At 37.9% G+C, this 10063-nt stretch overlaps 1 long non-coding RNA gene across 1 annotated transcript; it reads left to right on the top strand.

Annotated features, from left to right (window-relative positions):
• Nucleotides 1–5181: 5181 nt before the first annotated feature.
• Nucleotides 5182–9161, top strand: LOC133851084 (uncharacterized). Its single transcript, XR_009895738.1, has 3 exons — nt 5182–5467; nt 7273–7343; nt 8932–9161. It is a non-coding gene; the product is annotated as an uncharacterized LOC133851084 (long non-coding RNA).
• The last annotated feature ends 902 nt before the right edge of the window (nt 9162–10063 follow it).

Genomic DNA, 10063 nt, shown 5'->3' with positions numbered 1-10063 from the left:
AAAACGGTGTGCTCAGGTATGTTAGGCTTGGAGGGCATTCGATACACTACACTCGGACTTTGCATCAGACCCACGGAATGTTAGGCTTGGGCTAACGTCGAATGGTTTTAACCCTTTTGGGAACATGAGCACAAGCCACAGTACTTGGCCTGTCATGTTGGTTCCGTAAAACTTGCCTCCTTGGATGTGCATGAAACAACTGTATTTCATATTATCCATGATTATTCTAGGACCAACTTCACCTAGAATGAATATAGATGTCTACCTACAACCTCTAATATCAGAGTTACAGGAGTTGTGGAATGTAGGGGTACAGACATTTGATATATGCATGAAAAAGTCATTTGTTATGCGGACAGCATTGATGTGGATAATAAATGACTTCCTAGCATAGGCAGATTTATTTGGATTGAGTACTAAGGGTGCACTGCATGTCCTTATTTCATGCATTCAAAGGGGTCTTTGTGGTTAACATACGAGCGTAAATTTTGTTATATGGGGTATAGGCGATGGTTGCCTGCGGATCATAGGCGGCAACTGATGGCAAGATCCTTTGACGGTAAACAAGAGCTGGGTGTTGCGCCTATTGTGCCAGATGACGATGAAATCCTAAGACAATTGCAGGGACTTGTTCTTGTTCATGAAGGCATAGTAAGGGGCAAAAGAAAAAGAACCGTGCAACAGAGTCATGGAGCAAATGAGGACTTGGTATGGAAGAAGAAAAGTTTTTGTTCACATTGCCCTATTGGAAGGATAATTTGTTACGACACAACCTTGATGTGATGTACATAGAGAAAAATGTGACGGATAATATCCTTGGGATGCTACTGGACATGAAAGATAAACCAAAAGACAACCACGTAACACATTTGGACTTGCGTAAAATGGGTTTGAGAAAAGAACTTCATCCATTCACCAACGAGAGAGGCAAAACATATCTGCCCGCGGCATGCTACACAACGTCTAATGAGGATAAAATTAATTTTTTGAAAGTGATCAGGGATGTCAGAGTACCCAACGGATATGCCTCCAATGTGTCATGTTGTGTGAACCTTAAAGCCCGTACCATTGTTGTTCTGAAGATTCATGACAACCATATACTCATGCAACAACTCCTGCCAATCACTTTGTGTGGATCCTTGCCAAAGAAGGCTGTGAAACCTTTGATAGAGTTGTCTTTTTCAGGGGTATATGTTCAAAAACATTGACAAAAGAAGATCTAGCCCGACATGAAGCTGAAATCCTTATCATACTGTGCAAGCTTGAATAAGTATTTCCCTTGGGCTTATTTACAATCATGGTTCATGTTGTCATACATTTGGTTCGTGAATGTCGGCTTGGTGGACTGGTACACTATTGATGGATGTATCCGGTTGAGAGGTAACACGAGTATTCTATATATATATATCTACATATAAGGGTTTTTTTTCCCTCAATGAGGTAATACAAGAGATAATTTTGTTTTCTCTATGTAGGTCCCTTGGACGGTACAAATCCTTCGGGCGCAACAGAGCTACACCTGAGGGTTCTATAGCAGAAGGTTACTTAGCAGATGAAATGCTTATATTTTGTTCAAGGTACTTAGAGAACACACCCACAGTCCACAATAGGACTTAAAGAAACCCCAATGAGGCTAGGGGGCGGTAACACGAGTAAAACTCAACCAACGCACATTGATGCAAGTTCATCGATATATTATTTTTAACTCGGACAAGTTCCTTCAATTGCGCACATGAGTTATATTTTTTAAGATATCTTACTTCTGGTCAAACATACACTTGTGAATTCTAAATGTGGACTACAAACATATAGGATGCACTTGGATGAGCTGAGACATGGCTCCAATAGGGGCCAACTATTGGACAAAGAATTGTACCGACAACATAGGGACACATTTTGTGATTGGTACCTTGACTACGTAAGAATTTCTTATGTTTTATAAAATAATGTTGATCGTCTTATTGTATATGTAATTTTCTACATCCTGCCAACTATAAGCGACATTATCTCAAATCGCAGGTCAACCGAATGGACCAGACTCGTAGAACTGAACTTTGCGGATAAGGTCGTATGGCATTCTAAAGGGCTAGTTGAAATGGCCCTCGAATATAACTAATATGTGGTTAATGGCAAGCTGTTTCGTACTGTGGCCCAAGACGAAGGAAAAACAACCCAAAACAGTGGTGTGTGTGTGCCAACAGTTGATGGTGATACCTATTATGGGAAGCTAACTCGAATAATCAAGGTAGAGTACTATGACACTACTAGGTATGTGCTATTCAAGTGTGATTAGGCGGACACTAGAAAGGATAGGGGATGGTCGGAGAATGAGTATGGTATGACACTTGTGAATTTTGAAAACCTAATACATACAAGAGATAAGATTTCGGATGATCGGTGCGTATTATCTTCACAAGTATCACAAGTATACTAGGTCCATGATGACAGGAACCCAGACTGGTGTTGCGTAGCAAGGATTAAACCAAGAAACGTGTATGATGTTGATCAAGAGGAAGGGAACAATGCTGAAGGTCTCAACTATCATGAGAGTGAGCCATTGAACTTGAACGTTAGTCAGGATCCAAATAATGTTAACTATGATGAAGACCTTCATGTGCCCGTAGCGACGTACTTGCATTCAAAGTAGAACAACCACAATAAAAGCGGCATGCATGTATGACTATTTGTTTTTTCAATAAACTTAAACTGATATCAAATTACATTAAACATGTTGAGTGGTTTCTATATTTTCATTTGATCTGACACTTTATTTATTTGTGTATTTTGTATACTGATATGGTATCATCACCTCTAAAGAAGATACTTTTTGCACGGATCCCAGCACGACGCCTTACAGAGTCCACATCTAAGGTACAACCATCTCAGCATGTAGATGAGATGGCACAAGACCCTCGCCCACCTTCTCCGAGTGCATTCATGGTTGAGGAGCTCTTACTAGACAGCATATGTACGCTGTCAGATACGGCTGGTGGGTTTGTTGAGTATTTTGATGATGAGCTTGATACTACAATATTGGAGCATGAGGCTGAGAGGGAACAAGCTCCCCATACTGGTGTATTATTGGACAGTTGAGAAGTCAGTACAATAGGTACGTATGTTACACTTGATATATATATGTAATCTAGGCTCCAAAATTTTACATGATCATGTTGCAAGAATGTTTATATTCCATTCAACTTATATACACATGTAATATTTGAAAATAAATATTGGCTTCTAACAGAACCAAGTGTGTGTGTGTTTGTGTGCAAGAAAATATCTTAAATGTGGAATTTAAAGAAGACAAGATATTTGTTAAGAAGTGGAAACTCTATGAAGAGAAAAACCACTCCGGGGCAGCTAAACCCAAGAACTCCACTATCCAAAAACAAAGCTAGTTACAAGACACTCGTACTCACATACCCTTATGCAGTGGTCATACCTTTAACTCTGACATGAAGCCTATTGTGAACGCTTCCCAACTAGATCCTACTTGAAGGGGTTTTTTATGGATCCCTTTACCTTAGGGCAGACCTCTAAAATAGACTTCACACGAACTATTGAGCACACACTGTAAACGGCTTGAGAGATAGTGGATCTTCGATTCTCCTTAAATACCCTCTCAAAGCTAAGAGAATTCAATACCTAATTCTGTACAATTGACAAGCCTAGGGCCCTCTATTTATAGGCTTACAAAAGACCTAAAACTGCTGAGATTCGGACTTTGGTTGTCAAGCATCCGGACGGAAGTTAGACACATCCGGCCAGTCTTCTACGATATCCTTTCAGAAATAGCACAATTCTATCTTTTTCAGGTCCACGTCTAGAAGGCTTGTCCGAGCGTCCGGGCGGTCTTCGCTATAACTATTTCCTGCGTTCGAACAGATACTGGAATATTTTGAAATGCTGGACAACATTCGGATGTGTTGCCACGTCATCCGAATGACTTGTAGAGACTTCCCTACAGTGTCGACTTCTGAAATCCAACTCCGAGTTGAATACTGATTGACCTAGCTGTCCGAACGGTGTTGCTTTGTCGTCCGGGCGTCTTCAAAGCAAACTGCTGGACATTGTGGGGCGTCCAGACGCCTTCAAAGGCTCGTCCGGACGGTTGCACAGGAACCGGTTGATTTGGCTTGGAATTTGCAAGAACTCTTCATGGACGTCTTCTAGAAGCTTGTAATCAGTCACATGCTTTGATTTGAACACTGTCTGAATACATGAAGATTCTGAATTGAGAACCGACTATCCTATTAATTCGCAACCATTACATAAAGTGTTTTTTGTTATCCAGAATGTAGCCAATATAAAATACTAACAAACTCCTCCTTTGGCCATTCTGGGAAAAAAACACATGACCGGTTTGGAAATACATTCCTGGTCTATATACCAAAACATAAAAAATACTCCACCTTTTTGTCACAAAAGGAGAAAGGGTAAACAGAGTATAAGAGAAAACCACAATTACTAAAATTCAAAACAACAAGAATAATAGTAAAGTGTCTCATCAAAAGCTCAAATCAACATAAGAGAAAACCAAAACCTCAAGATATCACATTTCTTGAATTTGAGCCACTTCGGCTTCTTGCTCCTGAAGCCGGGAAACCATAGACTAAAAATTTTCAGCCACTTCAGTCTTCTAGCCCGAAACTGATCATCCGCAGAAAGAAATCCTCTAGACAAGTTGTAAAGACCAAGAAAATAAATAGGGCATTTGGCAATTAATAAATTATATTCATTAATTAGATGGGACCAATAGTAGATTTTAAGTAACAAATGAGTTAAGATGAAATAGTGGAATTAGAATAATAAAATATTTCTAATGGGTCTTTTGAAAATAATAAAAAGTTTTAGTGGAATAAATAATTAATCGCATCAGTAAAATGTAGTCTAAATATATGTGGGGCTAAACGTTAATTATTAAATGATAAAATTTTAATTTTATGGGGTCATAGCATAATTTATAGAAGTCTACGCATTAAAATAAAAGACAATCTCCCTCTGCCACGTGGCATCATCTAATTGGCTTGAGAGTATATCCTTATCTTCTCTTAGCCACTCACTTCGCTGCCCGGATCTCTCTCCCCTCACCCGCACCTCCCTTTTCTATCTTTTCTTTCTCCCTGCTACATGTTCCCTCTTCTCTTTCTCTTTTCTTCTCCCTTTCTTCCCCTCCAGCAGCCCGCACGCCCCTCTTTCTCTCTTCCCTTTTCTTTCTTCTCCATCTCTCTCAGCTCCATGCAACCCACACCCTCTCCCTGTTCTGCTCGGCCCGACGCAACCCCCCCCCCCCCCCTCGGTTTCTCCGCTCTCGCTCCCCTCTTCTTCTTCCGCCAGCAGCACCGACGCCCTCCTCTTCCCTTCTCTCTTCTTCTCTTCAGTTTCCACCACTGACCCGAGAGTTTGGGCTGCCGAGAGTGAGTGATTTTTCTGCACAATCTGAGACCAAAAGATGCGGGAGTTCAAGGTAAAATTCCTCTTTGCTCTTGTCCTTGATTTTGCTTGGATATCCTAGATATTTTGTTAGAATTGGATGGGTTCTCTTTGGCTTGGATTATTTGTTGTTGGATTTGTCTTGCTTGGACTAAAGGAACCGGTTGGGTTGATTTGGTGGGTTGCCGTAGGTTATGAAATTGGGTGATTTGTCAAGCTTGGTTTTGTAGTGGTCTGGGTTTGTAATTCTTGTTGGTTTTGAGTGGAACCCGTGAAGTGCTTTTCTTGTGGATTGTTGAATGTTTGGTTGGGCTAGGTTCGGTTCGTTTTGGAATGAAATTTAGTAGATGATGGCTGGAATTTTGGTGACAGATTTGAGAGCTGTTTTGACTATGATTTTTGGGTCTATTTTGTTGAAGGATTTTTAGTTTTGTGAGGCTTGATTGCGTTCAATGTTCTAAAATGGATTGTGGAATTTGATTAAGTTTCCATTGTATCGTTTTAATGATATTGGAGTTAGTTTTAGGCTTTTGATGCTTACCGACTGTGGGAAGATGTGATTTTTAGAGGTGACGTTGATAGGTCCCGATTGGGGGCTTTGATGAGGATTTTTGTTTTGATGATTGTTGAAGTTTGTGATGGTTGTTTCAATGGAATGCAAATCTGATTTGGATTGGTGTTTTAATGATAAATGGCTAATGATTATTTATTAAGGATAGAAGGTAATGTTTGTGGTTGATTGGTTGGCATTTTGGTATTGATTTGGTGAACCTTGATGGCTGTGGCTGTGCAAAGTTTTAGAGGTTTGCATACATATGAAATGGTATAGGGTTGTGAATTTATGATTATGTGAAAAGGGTGATATGGGGTTATATATATAGTGACCGGATGGTTTCTTGATGTGGGAAGCTATTGAGAGTCGGTGTATAGTGTGAAGTTAGTGCGTGTGATCCTTTGGTACAAGTAGTGAGGGTGGTTGAAATAAGGAATGAAACGTTATATAGGTATGGTGACTATGGGATTGTATTAGGTTGAGGTTGTAAGTAATATGGTTTTAATCTTGGCGGTAATTGAAGAATGAGTCAAGTAGCTAAGTATAGAACTTAATATGGATAATTTTGGTTATGTTTTAGATTATACCCTTAATGGAGTTGAGTTGGTTATAAACTAGTAAGGGAATAAATGAACAAGATAACAACTAGCGTTAATAAATGAATATACCTAATATGTGATTATAATTTAATCTAACAAGATGTACTAAATAAGTTAAATATGATTAAGGTCTTAAAGGCTAAACTACTTGGATGATTACTAACTAAGAAGAACAAAGCATTAAATGTAATGGTAAATTATTCATGTAACCCTTAGACAACATGTATAAATTGGCATGGTGGTAGAAGTACACAAGTGTTCTTTGAATCCAATGTGAGGCAACTTAGTACCCAACCCACCTATCCATGTACACATAGTATTTATGCGTACCATCGGATTAGGTTTAAGTGTCATGCGTGTATATGTATTCATGTATATATATATACATATGCATATATATATGAGCTAAATATATATTGCCTACTTAGCAAGTAAATGAGAAGCTATAAAAATGGGTTAACAATAATAATGTTATACAACAATAATAGATAAGCTAATAAAATAGTTGATACATCTTTATGTTAATAAATAAAATAAAAGGAACCTAAACTTAAGTGTTAATTTAATAATAGTGTAGGGTACTTAACTAGTCTTAGAAGAGGAAAACGCGACGTGTGAGCACGTGGGTAGTTTTAAGTGTTCTAGAACGAGTTCCATAGCGTAGTCTAACATTATAAGTATTTGCAGGGTTGTGTCATAATGAAGACTTCAATGGGTTCTTCAATGCAGAGTTGGAGTCGTGAGTCCAATGCAGCCAGGTGATATTTTACTCACTAAGAAACTGTTATTTTTATATATTATAGAATTGCAAAAGATATATGTTGTTTTATAAATCCGAACCAACTGTATGTTGAATATATCTGTTTTGGTTGTTTTGAGTAGTTTCAACTATGTTCAAATAATATCAATGATGTTATGAAATGATGTATGGATGAAATGTGTAGAATTATTTTCAAAGTGTTTGAATGTGAGCTGCGGTTGGGATTTAAATTATGCATAGTAGAATGATAAAGTTTCATGTTAATTGGTTTATTGTATTTGAAGAAAGCATGATTTGTAAAGAATAGGAAATAGAGTTTGAATTGTAAAGCATAAAGTATGAGCATAAAAGGAATGAAAGGACAAAGTACAAAGAATGAAAGGAATGAAAGGATTGACATAAGGAATGGAAGGACAATCATGAGCATGCATATCATTGTTAAATTGTATAATGTTTTCATGATATAGAATATTGTAGTTTTTGTACTAGACGTATTAGTATGCCTAAGAGTTTTAATGGCAAAAGAGCTTATGTATACTGCTATTGTAAAGAATAGGGAATAGAGTTTGAATTGTAAAGCATAAAGTATGAGCATAAAAGGAATGAAAGGACAAAGTACAAAGAATGAAAGGAATGAAAGGATTGACATAAGGAATGGAAGGACAATCATGAGCATGCATATCATTGTTAAATTGTATAATGTTTTCATGATATAGAATATTGTAGTTTTTGTACTAGACGTATTAGTATGCCTAAGAGTTTTAATGGCAAAAGAGCTTATGTATACTGCTATCGTCTAGTTGCATATTTTTATAACATTGAGCTTGGACGAACAAGAATATTGTCATGGTTCGGTATGAGTAATACAGCGTCCTAGGAGTAGGTAGATGAATTGTCGTGGCACGTCAGTAAGAAGTGCTTGGATACTCGAGTTTTACTCGAGTTTTACTCTAGTAACCGCATGGACAACTACGTGCTCGACATGAAGTTGTAATGCCCTAGGATTCCGTGTTAACCATGTTCGAAAAATGATAGTAAGCTTGTACTAATGAGCGAGATGGCATGTTTTAAGCTTAGTGTGCTTGGTTTTGATGTTATTGGTTGCGATATCGGTGTGGCTTGGGAGTAGGTAGATGTATTGTCGTTGTACAACAGTAAGAAGTGCTTGGATATCAGAGTCTTACTCTAATAACCGCATGGACAACTATATGCTTTGACATGAAGTTGTAATTCCCTGAGGCATAGTGTTATCACAGTTAATAACGTTAGACTTATGTGCATCTGAGCTACCAACATAAAAGTATTATTGTGGGTGGGTTTATACGCGGTTGCTTCCATGCCAATGGAACTTCTACGTATGGCTCCAACTACATAGTATGTTTTAAATGTTTTCTGATAGTCGGTGTTCGCTAAATCAGCTACGGGAGTTTTCAAACAAAATTTTATAAATTGGTAGCTGTTATAGTGTACGCGAGACTAAAAAGAAAAGTTGGTTCTTTGCGAAAACTCAGATAGTTTAATATCACTGAGGTGGTGAACTCATCATTTCACCTATACGGATGTGGCAAACCCCCACAACCGTATAGATGATGTCCTTTCGGCTGCAGGTACTCGGGTCGTAGTTGATGGGGGTCGTAGACGTGCATTTGGGATATTATGATCGAAACTTGCCGCGATGGTCGTAATTGTGGGACCATGGGCGTCCTCAGTTTTATAGGTTTTGTTGTGGCTTGTGACGTATGTGTCACTCGTTATTGTATAAAGCCATTTTGTTATGTATTTATATTGTGGAAAGACTTAAACACATAGATATTAAATGGCTCTTATAGTTATTAATTTATGATAGATGTTTAAGATTTGATTTCCGCTATTGAGTTTATGTTTTCCGTTGCATAGTAGTTAGATGTTGTACTCTGATTTACCAGGTATATATTATGGGGTATGTACCATATGTCGGCTTTGCGACACATCGTCGTGCCACTGTGAGGATCCATTAGTATTTTAAGAGATTAATATTTATGAAATGTTTTGTATAAAAAAAAAAAAAAATGGGTCGTCACACAAGTGGTCTGCAAGATGATAAAGAAGATTCACCATTGAATCTCTAGCTAGTGCGGATCTAGAGGAAAAGGTTACAGAAGACTCTGTATGAGCAGGGGGAATGAGCTCATCTAAAATTTGAGATCTCTAGAACATATGATTTCAACACTAGTCTGTTTTCCAAAGAACCCTCTGTCTGACATTATGCTGGAAGCCGTTGGACAACATATTCCTGAAAATATTTAAACAGAAATCTATCCAAAAATAACACCACAATGAAACCAAATGAAAATAAATATTAGATCATGTTAGTTTCAAACAGAATGTGGTATTATGATGGCTATCAATTGGATGCATAAAGAAATACAAAAGTAGATATAGCAATCCAAAAGGCACAGATTAGTAATATCTATCCAGCATAAAGATAGAAAAAGATATTCATGCACAATCTCTCAAATCATAATCAATTAAAGATTCTAATATTCTAAAAAGAACCAAAGCTTAAGAGAATAAGGAAAGTCAAAGGAAATACCTAGGAATGAGAAAAGATGTGCAGAGAATGCCAAAATCTTGGGATCAGTCCGAGAGAAAACACACATAACACAACATGATAGAATAGGCAAAAAGTAGTGTGTGTGTGTGTGTGTGTGTGTGTGTTTGGCAGAGAAAGCAAAAAGC

This window comes from Alnus glutinosa, chromosome 12 (assembly GCF_958979055.1).
Source record: "Alnus glutinosa chromosome 12, dhAlnGlut1.1, whole genome shotgun sequence".
Lineage (NCBI taxonomy): Eukaryota > Viridiplantae > Streptophyta > Magnoliopsida > Fagales > Betulaceae > Alnus > Alnus glutinosa.
Note: the sequence above shows the minus strand (reverse complement) of the source record. Positions and strands in the feature narration are given on the sequence as shown.